Below are 17,827 nucleotides of genomic sequence, written 5' to 3' on the forward strand. Positions count from 1 at the left end.
CTGTCTGTATCTTTCCTGACTTTGGGCAGTATTTGACATTGCTGATCATTTGTACCTCCTATAGCATTCCATTCTTTTTCTTTCAGTGAAGTCACAGTCTGGGTTTTCTTCTGGATATGCCTTCTTACTATATTTTGCATTTTCTTTTGAAAATTTCAGTGTTTTAAAAAATCTTAAATGTCAGGTTCTCCAGGATTCTCCTTTAAATCTCTCTGATCTCACTATCCATATGCCCTCAATACATTTGCTGATTATTTATGAATCTTGGTCTTCAGCTGAAGCCTGTCTCCTGAGTACCAGATCAATTCAGCTACTAAAATCTCCACAGGAATCTTATATTCAGCACATATAAAAATTAACTCATCTTCGCCTCCCTAAGCTGATTGCATATTCTTTAGTTCAACCTTACATAGCATGGCCAATGAAGAACTCCAGAGACCGTTATTCATTTTGCAGTCAGCAAGGGAGGAGAGTTAATATAAAATTCAACTTAAAGCTGTGCCCCCCTGGATTTGCATAATATGGTCATCTATCCTATATCTACAGCCATGAAATTAAAAGACGCTTACTCCTTGGAAGAAAAGTTATGACCAACCTAGACAGCATATTGAAAAGCAGAGACATTACTTTGCCAACAAAGGTCCATCTAGTCAAAGCTATAGTTTTTCCAGTGGTCATGTACGGATGTGAGAGTTGGACTGTGAAGAAAGCTGAGGGCCAAAGAATTGATGCTTTTGAACTGTGGTGTTGGAGAAGACTCTTGAGAGTCCCTTGGACTGCAAGGAGATCCAACCAGTCCATTCTGAAGGAGATCAGCCCTGAGTGTGCTTTGGAGGGAGTAATGCCAAAGCTGAAGCTCCAGTACTTTGGCCACGTCATGCGAAGAGTTGACTCATTGGAAAAGACTCTGATGCTGGGAGGGGTTGGGGGCAGGAGGAGAAGGGGACAACAGAGGATGAGATGGCTGAATGGCATCATTGACTCAATGGACGTGAGTTTGGGTGAACTCCAGGAGTTGGTGATGGACAGGGAGGCCTGGCGTGCTGAGATTCATGGGGTCTCAAAGAGTTGGACACAACTGAGTGACTGAACTGAACTGAACTGATACTATATCTGAGTTAAAATCCCATATGTTATGTTGGATTCTGCTCTCCATGACACCCTGTCAAGCACTGTCAACTCCAATTTCTACTTCTCTCATAGTCCCTTCCTCCTCCCAATTTCCAGTGCAACTTCTCTCCTAGATATCTCCTGATTCTTTTAATATGAAGCCCAAACTTCACACAATTTAGAATTTTCAGGTACTGTCCTATTTTACCACTGTGGCTTCAACTCTAGCTACTCTTTCTTAATATTCAACAATCAAGTTGTACTGCAAGTTTCTCAACTGTGCTATGCATTATCTTACCTCTAGGCTTCTAGTCATGCTTTTCACTCTCCTTGGAATAATCTACTTATTCTTTTCCCTAGTAAGGCTTAGTTTAATCTTCCATAATGTAGAATCTAGACAAGAGCATGATTTCAAGAGGTTTATGTAGGAGATAATCTCAAAAGACATGATAGAAAAGTGGGTGAAACAGAAGGAAAGAAAGGTGAAACAGAAGGAAAGAAAGGTGAAACAGAGTATCTTAGTGAACATGTTACCACTATGGGCAGTGGGAACTCAATTACACTGGAAACTTTTGGGATATAACATAGAGTACATCTCAGAACAGTCCCACATAAACAGCAAATTAGAGTTCTAAGCTTGCAGTACCTTTCTCTTCCCCTTCGAGGGTTCTTCATTTTTTGTTTTTTGTTTTCCCCAGCATGGCCCCCAAACACCAGTTTTCACTTCCATTCCAAGCTAAGAAACTGAAAACAGTGAGGCTGACTCTTGCCTCCAGGCCAGATGAGGCATCTGCTTCTTCAAACTTGCTGATGGAAGAAAAAGAACAGCAAGAAGCAATCAAAAATATTGACAAAGTACAAAATGAAATAGACAGACTTAATGAACGAGCCAGTGAAGAGATTTTGAAAGCAGAACAGAAATATAGCAAACTCTGCCAACCACTTTTTTCAGAAGAGGTCAAAACTGACTGTCAAAATCCCAAATTTGGGGGCAGCAACATATGTTAACCATCCCCAAGTGTCTGCACTGGTTGGAGAGGAGGATGAAAAGGTGCTGCATTATTTGACAAGAGTTGAAGTGACAGAATTTGAAGACATTAAATCAGGTTAGAGAATATATTTTTATTTTGATGAAAACTCTTACTTAAAAAATAAACTTCTCTCCAAATAATTTCATCTGAATAAGAGTGGTGATCCATCTTCAAAGTACACTAAAATTAAATGGAAACTTGGAAAGGATTTGATGAAATGATCAAGTCAAACACAGAATCAAGCCAGCAGGAAGAGACAGCATGAGGAACCAGAAAGCTTCTTCACCTGGTTTACTGATCATTCTGATGCAGGTGCAGGTGAGTTAGGAGAGGTCATCAAAGATGATATTTGGCCAATCCATTACAGTACTGCTTGGTTCCTGACATGGATAATGAAGAAGGGGAAGGAGAAGAAGATGATGATGATGATGAAGAGGAAGAAGGATGGGAAGATATTGATGATGAAGGGCATGAGGATGAGGAAAGGTGAAGATGACTGATGGAACACTGATGGATTCCAACCTTTTAAAATCCCCTCCAGTCCCTGGGAGCAAGTTGCAGTCTTTTTGTTGTTGTTGTTGTTGTTTTTTCCTTCTCCTCTTGTGTTCAGTTGCCCTCTTTTTGAGGTCTCTTTTTTCCTTTATACCACAGTTCACAACTTATTTTGGAGGAAAATATCTTCAGCAGAATTCAATGGGAAAAGAGTCTCTACCCTTTCCTTTTCCAAATTCATTTTTATTCCTTCCTGTCTCAACAAGAACTTTAAGGGATCAACACCACCATGCTCTGTGTGTGTGTGTGTCGGGGTGTGGAGGTGGGGGGGGGGGGGGCACAGGAGAAACCTCCAGCTCCCTTAGCTCTGCTGGAAACTGGAGGGTGCTAGGGCCTGTGCAATATTGCATGAAATTCTAGCTTTTTTCCTCCTTTCTCTATATATTGGGCTCAGAGATGACATTGTATCTCTATGTGAATATGGGCAGTTAGCATTTACCAACATGTATCTGTCTACTTTCTCTTGTTTAAAAAGAGAGAAAAAAAAAAAAAAAACAACTTTAAAACCTGGGGTTATAGAAGGTCAGCAAATGGTCAGTCAGTTTGAGATGTTTGAGTGGGTTTTGTGGGCATATTGACAACATGGCTTATCCTTTGGTGTGTTTAATTGTGATGTTTAATGGACATCTTTGCAGTTTAAGATGACGCTTTTAAAATAAAATTATTTCCTAATGATGACTTGAGCCCTCCAACTCAATGGGAGAATCAGCAGAGCCTGTAGGATCTTATTTGCAGTTGATATTCTCTATTGCAACTTTGTTCCTGTTTATTTTTGAATTTTTCTTTTGTTTCACTGGAAAAGAAAGATGATGCTCAGTTTTAAACATTAAAAGTGTACAAGTTGCTTTGTTACAATAAAACTAAATGTGTACACACACACAGACACACACACACACACACACACACAAAGCAAATTAGCCGGGCTACCCATTTTCCATGTTTTCTTCCTCTTTGACTTAGAACATTTCCTGAGGGATCATTTCTCCAACCTGACTGTGGACAGACAGGATAGACTTGAGAAACCTCTAAGGTAGAGCATGGCAGCTGTTAAAAGTAGATCATCAGCATACACTGGGAACACATATAGGAAACCAAATCTAATCACTGATACTCCTTTAATATTCCTCTCCTGTGTAACTTTAAGTTCTTTATTACCTTTATCTTGTTAATTAGCACATCTTAGTGTGAGAAATTACAATTAAACAGTAAGTCACTATAGCCATGTGTCTAGTTCAACATGGTTTCCCTAAAACCTGGCCCTGCAGAGATACTTCCTGCACCTTTTGACTGAACTCTCTTTTGTTGAATGGGTATTTTAAGTTTGGTAGCAGTAGCTACATATCTTTAAAGATCAGTCAAGATACTGTAGACTTTGTTTTCTTGCTTTCTGCCTCATTCAGGTAGAATATCGTTTGGAAAATATCTGGTATTTGTAAATGACTTTGTAGTAAGGTTCAAGTCACTGTTGAAATATCAAAAAGTAATTGCTAATACATGGTTTTCTTATACTATGTAACCTGTATCATTTCTTTATCATTATCCTTCCATCCTGAAAAGTTGTTTCAAACACTTCCTTCAAATGCTCACATTTGAGAAATGCCAGAGATAAACATTTATGCTATAAAATAAGTGGAAATGTCATTTTTAATACGTTCCAAGTGTGTGGTACTTGTACACATTGGGTCTAATTGTATCATCTGGTGAGATTTCCTCTCCAAAGACAACTAATTTTGAATGGCAGTGAGTTCTTGGTGAAATAACCAGACATTTCCAGTCTGAATGAATGGCTTTTGTGTCAAACATTGAAAAGCTGAACCATTATATGCTGTTTCCAGATTTATGTTGCCCAAATGGAGTTAAGTTATCTTGTTTTTCTTCACAGTTTCCATTTTTTTAAATTTATTTATTTATTTTAATTGGAGGCTAATTACTGTACAGTAATCTAGTTGTTTTTTCCATACATTGACATGAATCAGCCATGGGTGTACATGTGTTCCCCATCCTGAACCCACCCCCCCACCTCCTTCTTCATCCATTTAGCAGGAAAAGCCATCACTTCCTTCCTCAGCACCAAATATATTATGGATCCTGTAACCGAAAGTGTCAAGTCAATTTCTCTACTCTAAAACCATTAATACAAACATTTGTTTGTTTCTCATTTTTTATACCTTGATGGTAACATTAAAATTATATTTAGAAGTTCTAGTTATTTCTATGTGACAATCACCAGGTTTAGCATTTCACACATTAATTTAGCCCTTAGTGAAAATGAGATACTTATACATATAGAAAGAGATTTAGATTGAAAAATTTATGCAAAGCTAGTAGAGATATAACTAGCATGTGATTCAAGTCTAATTCAAAGCCAGGACCCTTATCCTCTACATCTTGCTGATTTTTCCATCCTTCCTCTAGAGCCAAAATTTCTTCAGATACTAATAAAGAGCATCTGACTACAGTCTTGAAATTTCTCTGTTTCACAGATGAGAAAACTAAGGTCAGTTCAGTTGCTCAGTCATGTTTGACTCTTACAAACGCATGGACTATAGCATGCCAGGCTTCCCTGTGCATCACAAACTCCTGAAGCTTGCCTAAACTCATGTCCATAGAGTCGCTGATGCCAACCAACCATCTCATCCTCTGTTGTCCCCTTCTCCTCCTGCCTTCAATCTTTCCCAGCATCAGGGTCTTTTCCAATGAGTCAGTTCTTCATATGGCCAAAATATGGGAGCTTCAGCTTCAGTATCAGTCCTTCCAATGAATATTCAGTACTGATTTCTTTAGAATAGACTGGCTTGATCTCCTAGAAGTCCAAGGGACTTTCAGTAGTCTTCTCCAAAATCACAGTTCAAAAGCATCAGTTCTTCAGTGTTCAGCTTTCTTTATGGTCAAATTTTAACATCCTTACATGACTACTGGAAAAACCATAGCTTTGACTAGAGGGAACTTTGTTGGCAAAGTAATGTCTTTTTTTTTTAATATGCTGCTTGGGTTGATCATAATGTTCCTTCAAAGGAGTAAGCATCTTTTCATTTCAGGGCTGCAGTCACCATTGCAGTGATTTTGGAGCCCCCCAAAACAGACTCACTGTTTCCATTGTTTCCCCATCTCTTTGCCATTAAGTGATGGGACTGGATGCTATAATCTTCGTTTCTTGAATCCTGAGTTTTAAGCCAACATTTTCAATCTCCTCTTTCACTTTCATAAAAGAGCTCTTTAGTTCCTCTTTGCTCTCTACCATCATAGTGGTGTCATCTGCATATCTGAGGTTATTGATATTTCTCTGAGCAATCTTCATTACAGCTTGTGTTTCATCCTGCCTGGCATTTCTCATGGTGTACTCTGCATAGAAGTTAAAACAGCAGGGTGACAATATACAGTCTTGACATACTCCTTCCCAATTTGGAACCAGTCCATTATCCCATATCCAGTCTTAACTGTTGCTTCTTGACCTGCATACAGATTTCTCAGGAGGCAGGTAAGGTAGTTTGGTACTCCCATGTCTTGAAGAATTTTCCACAGTTTGTGGTGATCAACACCAGCAAAGGCTTTGGCGTAGTCAATAAATCAGAGATAGAGGTTTTTCTGGAACTCTCTTGCTTTTTTGATGATCCACAGATGTTGCAATTTAATCTCTGTTCCTGTGCCTCTTCTAAATCGAACTTGAACACCTGAAATTTTACACTTCATGTACTATTGAAGCCTCTCTTGGAGAATTGTAAGCATTACTTTGCTAGTGTGTGAGATAAGTGCAATTGTGCAGTAGTTTGAACATTCTTTGGCATTGCCTTTCTTTGGGATTGGAATGAAAACTGACCTTTCCCAGTCCTGTGGCCACTGCTGAGTTTTTTCAAATTTGCTGGTATATTGAGTGCAGCCCTTGCACAGCATCATCTTTTAGGACTTAATAGAGTTCAGCTGGGATTCCATCACCTCCACTAGCTTTGTTCATAGTGATGCTTCTTAAGGCCCACCTGACTTCAGACTCCAGGATGTCTGGCTGTAGGTGAGTGATCACATCACCATACTTATCTGGGTCATGAAGATCTTTTATGTATAGTTTACTCTGTATTCTTTCCACCTCCTCTTAATATCTTCTGCTTCTGTTAGGCCCATGCCATTTCTGTCCTTTACTGAGCCCATCTTTGCATGAAATACTCGCTTGGTATCTCTAATTTTATTGAAGAGATCTCTAGTTATTCCCATTCTACTGTTTTCCTCTATTTCTTTGCATTGACCATTGAGGAAGGCTTTCTTACCTCTCCTTGCTCTTCTTTGGAACTCTGTAATAACATGTGTGTATCTTTCCTTTTCTCCTTTACCTTCTACTTCTCTTCTTTTCTCAGCTATTCTCCTCAGACCTTTTGCCTTTTTGCCCTTTTGCATTTCTTTTTCTTTTATGTGCTACTGTAGACAAGAATCCCATAGAGGAAATGGAGTAGTCCTCATAGTCAACAAAAGAATCTGAAATGTAGTTCTTTGTTGCAATCTCAAAAATGACAGAATAATCTATGTTAATTTCCAAGACAAACCATTTAATATCACAGTAATCAAAGTATATGCCCTGACCACTAAGAAGCTGAAGTTGAACGGTTCTATGATGGCCTCTAAGACCTTCTATAACTGACACCCCCAAAAATGTCCTTTTCATCATAGGGGACTGGAATGCAGAAGTAGGAAGTTAAGAGATACCTGTACTCCCAGGCAAGTTTGGCCTGGGAGTACAAAATGAAGCAGCAAAAAGGCTAACAAAGTCTTGCCAAGAGAATGCACTGGTCATAGCAAACACCCTCTTCCAACAACATAAGAAACGACTCTACACATGGGCATAACCAGATGGCCAATACTGAAGTCAGATTGATTATGTTCTTTGCAATTGAAGATGGAGAAGTTCTATACAGTCAGCAAAGACAAGACTGGGAACTGACTGTGAGGCAGACCATGAACTCCTTGTTGTAAAATTTAAACTTGAATTGAAGAAGGTAGAAAAAAAAAAACAGTGGACCATTCAGGTATGACCTAAATCGAACCTCTTACAATTATACAGTGAAATTGACAAATAGATTCAAAAGATTAGATGTGATAGAGTGCCTGAAGAACTATGGATGGAGGTTCATGACATGGTACAGGAGGCCGTTATCAAAAACATCCCCAAGAGAAAAGAAATGCATATGTAATTTGGGATAGAAGTTAAATAAAATTTTATGGAATAAAAAGTGTAAGATTTTAATTACTTCATAAAAAATCTTATTGGATTCTGATCAGCATTCTTATTTAATGATAATTTTGAACCTTGATTGATTTTTCTATTGTATTGGTAACTCTTTCTACCTTGGTATAATATGCAAAAATGATAGATGCTTTTGTATCTCCATCAGCATCATAAAACTCAGTTGTAGTTGTGTAACATAAAAAGGAAGCTGATCTGAAAGGCAGACAATGATTGTGTTGAGAATATTGGAATAAAATAGCTTGCTGTAGAGAAATCAAGATAAAGGATCTAATTCTGCAATTTTTATTTACATTGTATCTGCATCTATGTGTGGAGGAGTCATATAATGCAAAACTTAAGAAGGTAATAACCACAATCATAAGCTAAAATTATTAAGTGCTTACTCTGAGATGGATAGTTCTAAGTGCCTTATGAATATCAATTCACTCGATCCTCATACAAGTCTATGGAATAAGCACCAATAATTGACCCCATTTTACTGATAGGCAAAGAAATACAGGTTAATTTTCTGAAGACCACACAATCAATAAGAGCAAAGTCAGAATTTAACTCCAGGAAGTTTGACTCCAAGGTCCATGTTTAATGGAGAAGAACAAACTTGACTCGCTCTAACCTTAGTGCTCCTTTGCCTGTGCTTAGTCATGCTGGCTCTGCAACTTTGTCTGCTAAGTCACTTCAGTCGTTTCCGACTCTGTGTGACTCCGTAGACAGCAGCTCACAAGGCTACCCTGTACCTGGGATTCTCCAGGCAAGAACATTGGCGTGGGTTGCCATTTCCTTTTCCAGTGCATGAAAGTGAAAAGTGCAAGGGAAGTCGCTCAGTTGTGTCTAATTCTTTGCGGTCCCATGGACTGCAGCCTACCAGGCTCCTCCATCCAAAGGGATTTTCCAGGAAAGAGAACTGGGTGGGGTGCCATCGCCTTCTCCGGCAACTTTGTCTAGTCAAACAGTAAAAGAATGTTCCATAAAGCTTAAAATATACATAATAGCCTTTTCTCAAGGCTCTGCCTCCCAGGCTTGACCTTTAAGCCATAACACTTTTCATTCACATATAGATAAAAAGCTGGAGAACAGAAAATAACCCTTGCGTTGGTGAGAGCTTTCAGGAACACTGACCAGACCTAACTGGACAGGTGCAAACACATAGGATTATCACATTCCCTCTGGTGTCTGGTCAGGACCAGGTGGTCTGCAACAACCAACCGCATCCCCTTTCCTTTTGGTACAAAAGAAGCTTGATTTCTAACTCTGGCAAGATGGTTCTTTGGGACACTAATCCATCATCTATTTCTGCTGGCTTTCTGAGTAAAGTCTCTATTCTTTGCCTCATCACTTCATCTCTCTGTATAGTGGCCTGCATGCAGTGAGCAGTGCAAGCTTGGGCTTAGTAACACATGTACTAACCTTTAGACTGCATGCCAACAAGCAGATTATGGTTTAAGTCAAGGGGCCAAATAACTTTAATACAAGTCTCAATAAGTTTTGGCAAAACAATATGGCAAGAAAGATCAAAGTAATGAATGATGGCAAAGGTTTTATGAAGATCACAACTTTAAAAATAGGCCTTAAGGATAGATTAGTTTTTGTAAGCAGGGATGGTTTGAAGACAAATGACTTTACAAAGAATAGATATCTTAAGCAACAACAAAAAAGCTAAGAACTTGTTAAAGATTGGGGAAAACTGAAAGCCCATCATGGTCTGCATGTTAGAGGAGTAGCAGGAAATAAAGTTACCAAGATAGTTATGCAAACATCAATGAACCTGGGAAAAGAGAGTCAAGCCTCAAGTATGCCACTTGCATACTGGATAACCTTGATCAAGACCAGTAATCTCTCTTGGCTTCAAGTGATTTGCAAAGTCCCACCTAACACTGCTGTTTTGAGGATTAAACGAGGATCCAAATGTTGCAGAATGTTGATTGTGATCTATGACCATATTGTGGAAATAAGTGACTATCATATGGAAGGGATGCCACTAAAGACTTCTAAGAAGGAGAATTAGAGAGTGGTATGACCAGAATTGCCTAGAGTCCAGTCCAGAAGCAGGTATGGGTTAAACTGGAACATGAAGAGCAGGGTTAAAGACTGGGAAATACGGTAATAGTTTATTAAATTTGGTTGTGATATAACGAGGATCCAAACTCAGCACTAACAACTGGGCTTGAAATAAATAGAGACTTCAGACACATTATAGAATTATAAAAAACTGATTTCACACTTGATTTTGATGGAAATGGAGAACAAAAAAGTACTCTACCATAATTCTGAAACTTAAGACCAGGTGAATAAGAGAATGTGTTAGTTGCTCAGCCATGTCTGAATCTTTGAGACCCCATAGACTGTAGCCATCAGGCTCCTCTGTCCATGGAATTCTCTAGACAAGAATATTGGAGTGGGTAGCCATCACCCTTCTCCAGGGGATCTTCCTGGAGATCATCAAAAGCCTCTTGATGAAAGTGAAAGAGGAGAGTGAAAAAGTGGGATTAAAGCTCAACATTCAGAAAACTAAGATCATGACATCCGGTCCAATCACTTCATGGCAAATAGATGGGGAAACAGTGGAAACAGTGGCTGACTTTATTTTGGGGGGCTCCAAAATCACTGCAGATGGTGACTGCAGCCATGAAATTAAAAGACACATACTCCTTGGAAGGAAAGTTATGACCAACCTAGACAGCACATTAAAAAGCAGAGATATTACTTTGCCAACAAAGGTCCATCTTGTCAAGGCTATGGTTTTCCCGGTAGTCATGTATGGATGTGAGAGTTGGACCATAAAGAAAGCTGAGTGCCAAAGAATTGATGCTTTTGAACTGTGATGTTGGAGAAGACTCTTGAGAGTCCCTTGGACTGCACAGAGGTCCAACCAGTCCATCCTAAAGGAGGTCAGTCCTGAGTGTTCATTGGAAGGACTGATGTTGAAGCTGAAACTCCAATGTTTGGCGACCTGATGCAAAGAGCTGACTCATTGGAAAAGACCCTGATGCTGGGAAAGATTGAGGGCGGGAGGAGAAGGGGACGACAGAGGTTGAGATGGTTGTATGGTATCACTGACTCAATGGACATGAGTTTGAGTAAACTCCGGGAGTTGGTGTTGGACAGGGAGGCCTGGCGTGCTGTGGTCTATGGGGTCCCAAAGAGTTGGACACAGCTGAGCGACTGAACTGAACTGAGCCATTACCCTTCTCCAGGCGATCTTCCTGACCCAGGGATCAAACCCAGGTCTTCTACACTGCAGGCAGATTCTTTACTATCTGAGCCACCAGGAAAGTGCCTAGTAAGAGAGTAATTATCAACAAAAGAAAATCTTGATGAAGAAAAGTTTTTCTTGAGAAAGAACATGAGTTAAGTTCAAGGAACTGGTGAGAACTCTTGGTTAAATTATCCTGCAAGCATTGAATATGTACATTTGTGGCCAAGGAAAGAGGTAAGGACAATAGGGTATATGGCAGATAGAACAGTGAACTCTTAGTGATCTTCATATCCTAATGCCCCAAACCAGTGAATATGTTAGATTATACAACAAAAAGAAATTAAATTTGGAAGGAGATGTAATCAAGCTTGATAATCAGCTGAACTTTAAATAGGGAGATTATCCTGGATTACCTGGGTGGGTTCTGTATAATCACAATGATAAAGGAAGGCAAAGAGATTGTTGTAGTTACATGATGTGAAATCTCAACTAGCCATTGCAGGCTTTGAAGACAAGAAAGGGGACCTCAAGCCAAGGAATGTGGGCTTTCTAGATGCTGGAAAGGGCAAAGAAAAGGACTTATCCTTTAGTGCCTTCAGAAAGGAACATGTGTGCCAACAACAATAAGGCCTAGATCTATAGAAATTGTAAGGTGATAAGCATGTGTTTTCTAAACCACTAAGCCTGTGGTACCTTTTACAGTGGCAACAGAGAACTGATACAAAATGATTTTGAAAAACTAAGGATGGAGAAAATGGTCAGAAGTGGTGTGAGTTCTTCCTGAAAGTGACCTGTGAAACACTTGTGGTTACAGCCTGTCAGGAAAGCAGGAGAAGTGGAAAGCCCTTAGCATGAGTCTGAAAATTTCTTATTCTATGATTGGTTATTGGAAACTTAGGAGAATACAAATTACTTCATTTGCAGCAAAAAATGAATCATCAAAATTGTATTAATCTATTCCAAGATCCTCTTTCTTCCCCAAAGTCATCTGCATGGACCTGTGAGATAAAGAATTCCATCTTGAGGAGGAGGAGAAATTGATCATTTTAAGTTAAGCTTAAAGTTTAGTTGCTCAGTCGTGTCCTACTCCTTGTGACCCCATGTATTATAGACTACCAGGATCCTCCGTCCACGGGACTTTCCAGGCAAGAGTACTGGAATGGGTTGCCATTTCCTTCTCCAGAGGATCTTCCCAGCCCAGAGATTGAACCCGGGTCTACCACATTGTAGGCAGACACTTTACTGTCTGAGCCATCAGGAAAGTCATTTTAAGTTAAGTAACTACTAAAAAAGGACTTCCCTGGAGTCTCAGACTATGATGCGGGAGACCTGGGTTTGATCCCTGGGTCGGGAAGATTCCCTGGAGAAGGAAACAGCAACTCACTCCAGTACCCTTGCCTAGAAAATCCCATGGATGGAGGAGCCTAGTGTCCATGGGGTCACAAAGAGTCAGACACGACTGAGTGACTTCACTTTCATTTCACTACTAAAAGATCAGAGATAGAAAATAACAGAAAACTTCAACCTTCTCCCTTCCAGAAACAACACTCTAATTTCTAGAAACATCCAGCTTTTCTAATACCTCACAGCCTCCACCCAGGGCTGTGTCTGTGTCCCAGCGATGATGTTGGTCCAGGGTGCCAGAGAAGCAGAAGTATTTCTGGTTTCATTGGACACAAAAATCAAGACAGCAAGTTTTCAGTGCCAGGGACGGGGGAGCCTGCTGGGCTGCCGTCTATGGGGTCACACAGTTAGAAACGACTGAAGTGACTTAGCAGCAGTGCCAAAATCTGCTATAAATGTGCACCCTAGATAGTTATTGCTTACTCCACATGGGCATCAGTGGGACAGGGACCATGGTGTATGGGGGAAGTCATCTCTTTCTTTTTTTATATCTCAAATATTTTATTTCCCACAGCACAGAGGCTATGTCAGGATGTCAGATTTCTCTGTGAAGTGGAAACAAAAGACATATTTAAACCGGTTTAATATGTCCTTGGGGTTATAAGAGAAAACTAAAAACAAGAAAACTGTTTTTTCTAAGTCCCTTTATTCAGTTCAGTTCAGTTCAGTTCAGTCACTCAGTCGTGTCCGACTCTTTGTGACCCCATGAATCGCAGCACGCCAGGCCTCCCTGTCTATCACCAACCCCCAGAGTTCACTCAGACTCATGTCCATCGAGTCAGGGATGCCATCCAGCCATCTCATCCTCTGTCGTCCCCTTCTCCTCCTGCCCCCAGTCCCTCCCAGCATCAGAGTCTTTTCCAATGAGTTAACTCTTCGCATGAGGTGGCCAAAGTTCTGGAGTTTCAAATTTAGCATCATTCCTTCCAAAGAAATCCCAGGGCTGATCTCCTTCAGAATGGACTGGTTGGATCTCCTTGCAGTCCAAGGGACTCTCAAGAGTCTTCTCCAACACCACAGTTCAAAAGCATCAATTCTTCAGCGCTCAGCCTTCTTCACAGTCCAATTCTCACATCCATACAAGACCACTAAAAATCATATCCTTGACTAGACAGACCTTAGTTGGCAAAGTAATGTCTCTGCTTTTGAATATACTATCTAGGTTGGTCATAACTTTTCTTCCAAGGATTAAGTATCTTTTAATTTCATGGCTGCAGTCACCATCTGCAGTGATTTTGGAGCCCCCCCCCCCCAAAATTCTGACACTCTTTCCACTCTTTCCCCATCTATTTACCATGAAGTGATGGGACCGGATGCCATGATCTTCGTTTTCTGAATATTGAGCTTTTAACCAAATTTTCACTCTCCTCTTTCACCTTCATCAAGAGGCTTTTTAGTTCCTCTTCACTTTCTGCCATAAGGGTGGTGTCATCTGCATATCTGAGGTTATTGATATTTCTCCTGGCAATCTTGATTCCAGCTTGTGTTTCTTCCAGTCCAGCGTTTCTCATGATGTACTCTGCACAGATGTTAAATAAGCCGGGTGACAATATACAGCCTTGACATAATCCTTTCCTATTTGGAACCAGTCTGTTGTTCCATGTCCAGTTCTAACTGTTGCTTCCTGACCTGCATACAGATTTCTCAAGAGGCAGGTCAGGTGACCTGGTATTCCCATCTCTCAGAATTTTCCACAGTTTATTGTGATCCACACAGTCAAAAGCTTTGGCATAGTCAATAAAGCAGAAATAGATGTTTTTCTGGAACTCTCTTGCTTTTTCAATGACCCAGTGGATGTTGGCAATTTGATCTCTGGTTCTTTTGCCTTGCCTAAAACCATTTGAACATCAAGAAGTTCACGGTTCATGTATTGCTGAAGCCTGGCTTGAAGAATTTTGAACATTACTTTACTAGCATGTGAGATGAGTGCAATTGTTGGGTACTTTGAGCATTCTTTGGCATTGCCTTTCTTTGGGATTGGAATGAAAACTGACACTTTCCAGTCCTGTGGGCACTGCTGAGTTTTCCAAATTTGCTGGCATAATAAGTGCAGCACTTTCACAGCATCATCTTTCAGGATTTAAAATAACCTAATTGGAATTTCATCACCTTCACTAGCTTTGTTCGTAGTGATGCTTTCTAAGGCCCACTTGACTTCACATTTCAGGATGTCTGGCTCTAGATGAGTGATCACACCATCGTGATTATCTGGGTCGTAAACATCTTTTTTGTATAGTTCTTCCGTGTATTCTTGCCACCTCTTCTTAATATCTTCTGCTTCTGTTAGGTCCCTACCATTTCTGTCTTTATCGAGCCCACCTTGGCATGAAGTAAACCCTTGGTATCCCTAATTTTCTTAAAGAGATCTCTAGTCTTTCCCATTCTGTTGTTTTCCTCTATTTCTTTGCATTGATCGCTGAGGAAGGCTTTCTTATCTCTTCTTGCTATTCTTTGGAACTCTGCATTCAGATGCTTATATCTTTCCTTTTCTCCTTTGCTTTTCACTTCTCTTCTTTTCACAGCTATTTTTATGGCCTCTTCAGACAGCCATTTTGCTTTTTTGCATTTCTTTTCCATGGGGATGATCTTGATCCCTGTCTCCTGTACAACATTACAAACTTCATTCCATAGTTCATCAGGCACTCTACCTATGAGATCTAGTGCCTTAAATCTATTTCTCACTTCCACTGTATAATCATAAGGGATTTGATTTAGGTCGTACCTGAATGGTCTAGTGGTTTTCCCTACTTTTCTTCAATTTAAGTCTGAATTTGGCAATAAGGAGTTCATGATCTGAGCCACAGACAGCTCTTGATCTTGTTTTTGTTGACTGTATAGAGCTTCTCCATCTTTGGCTGCAAAGAATATAATCAATCTGATTTCACTGTTGACCATCTGGTGATGTCCATGTGTAGGTCTTCTCTTGTGTTGTTGGAATAGGGTGTTTGCTTAGCCTTATATTGTTTATCTCCAGAAGGGCAACACATTTCTCCTTTTCAAACACAGGATAAATATCTACTGTACTTCAATCATTTTCTCACCTTCAATATCTCCAACACCCACTCCTACTGCAGAGCACTGATGAGGCCCAGAGTGATAGAAGCCTAAATTACTGGCCAGTTGGTACACCACAGAATGTGGTAGGAGAGGGAAGGGGATCCAAGGCTTTAGCAGAACAACTCAGAGTGTTAACAAACAAAATTCTGACACCATCGAAATTCATAATAAGGATTCTTCTTGCTTTTCCAATGGATAAATATTAAAACACAAAACCTAAAAATAGGTCTTATATAGCAAATATTAATTCTTAGTTACTGTGCAATCTGAATACAGGAAAATAATGATGTTTACAAATGCCACACATACATACTCAGACTCCTGTTTACAAGAGAAATCATCATTTACAGTAAGAGCCGTAGAATCCTCTGTGCCTTTCTAACACCAACAAGCACACACTTTTTATCTAGATCTTTTTATTACTTTTCTGAATTTGAGGCTGGATTCTGGGACCTATTAGTTTCAGAATGTGTATCCACTGATTACAAAAATATTGGTCAAAACTTTTCCAAGTAATACTGTTCTCTTCTTAGGTCATATAAATTTCTGGTCAACAACCCCACACTCATCTGACTTTAAAGGAAGGTATATGTGAGATTGTTGTACATATCCTCTCAAATTCTGTAAGTGACTGTTCTTTTTTGATATTCATTTTTATGTATTTATTTGACTGTACCAGGTCTTACTTTCTGCACACAGGATCTTCTAGCTGTAATATGTGGGATCTCAATCCTGCAGCAGGGACTGAACTCTTACACTGGGAGCTTGGAGACTTAGACCCTGGATCACCAGGGAAATCCTGGTGAATATTCTTTTAGATAAAAACAGAATGCTGACAGATTTTTTCTGATGAGTAGTTTGCTAATTTTCTGAAATCATGATAGTAACTGGCCAGGAAGGAAGTTGCAATGTGCAGGAAACATATCAGGTAACTTGAAAGGCTGCTTCCAACTGTATCCCATTCTATTGAAAATCCTGTGAGCCTCAGTGTAGGGTAGATCCCTTTAAAATATTTCTTTTACTTTTTTTCCTGGGTGATGTGAGCTATGATGACAATTATATTGAACTTCACATTGTGAGTATGTGGGCCTAGTATGGTAGCCTAGTATAAACACTCATAAGATATGCCAAAACTGACAGCTTTGATGTAATCAGTATCATGCACCAACCACGTTGTAGAGCTGTAGTTCTGAGTATGGAACATCTGGAGCTACAAGTTAATTGGCAGTTGTAAGAATTGCACAGCTGTTTATAAAGTTTCTAGCTATGTTAATCATAGCTGAAATGATGTTTATCAGAAACCCACACAACAGAGGCCAATTCATGAGTAGCAACACTTGTTTTACTTAGAATGTTACATTGTACATTACCTTCAGTTCAGTTTAGTTCAGTTCAGTCACTCAGTCGTGTCCGACTCTTTGCGACCCCATGAATGGCAGCACGCCAGGCCTCCCTGTCCATCACCATCTCCCGGAGCTCACCCAGACTCACGTCCATCGAGTCCGTGATGCCATCCTCGGTTTTTCCCTTCTCCTCCTGCCCCCAATCCCTCCCAGCATCTTAGCATCATATAAAGAATAATCAAAATAGTGTATGATATCACTTATACTTGGAATCAAAAATAATAAATGTATATATAAAACAGAAAAACAGTTTGACAGATATAGAAAACAAATTTGTCATCTTCGGTTCACTTCACTTGCTCAGTCATGTTCGACTCTTCCCGACCCCATGGACTGAAGCATGCCAAGCTTCCCTGTCCACCACCAACTCCTGAAGCTTGCTCAAACTCATGTCCATTGAGTTGGTGATTTCATCCAACCATCTCATCCTCTGTCATCCCCTTCTCCTCCTTCCTTCAATCTTTCGGCATCAGGGTCTTTTCCAGTGAGTCAGTTCTTCACATCAGGTGGACAAAATACTGGAATTTCTGCTTCAGCATCAGTCCTTCCAATGAATATTCAGGACTGATTTCCTTTAAGATTTTCTGGTTTGATCTCCCTGCAGTCCAAGGGACTCTCAATAGTCTTCTTCAAAACCATAGTTCAAAACCATCAGTTCTTTTGCACACTGCTTCCTTTATGGTCCAATCTCACATCCATACACGACTACTGGAAAAAAGTCATAGCTTTGACTAGAAGACTTTGTCAGCATAGTAACATCTCTGCTTTTTAATATCCTGTCTAGGTTTTTCATAGCTTTTCTCCCAAGGAGTAAATATCTTTTAATTTCAGGTCTGCAGTCACC

The 17,827-nt window shown here is 39.9% G+C and overlaps 1 pseudogene; it reads left to right on the top strand.

Annotated features, from left to right (window-relative positions):
• The first annotated feature begins 1,809 nt into the window (after positions 1–1,809).
• Positions 1,810–2,631, top strand: LOC138083553 (protein SET-like; annotated as a pseudogene).
• Positions 2,632–17,827: the final 15,196 nt, after the last annotated feature.

Source organism: Capricornis sumatraensis, chromosome 8 (genome assembly GCF_032405125.1).
Source record: "Capricornis sumatraensis isolate serow.1 chromosome 8, serow.2, whole genome shotgun sequence".
NCBI classification, from domain to species: Eukaryota; Metazoa; Chordata; class Mammalia; order Artiodactyla; family Bovidae; genus Capricornis; species Capricornis sumatraensis.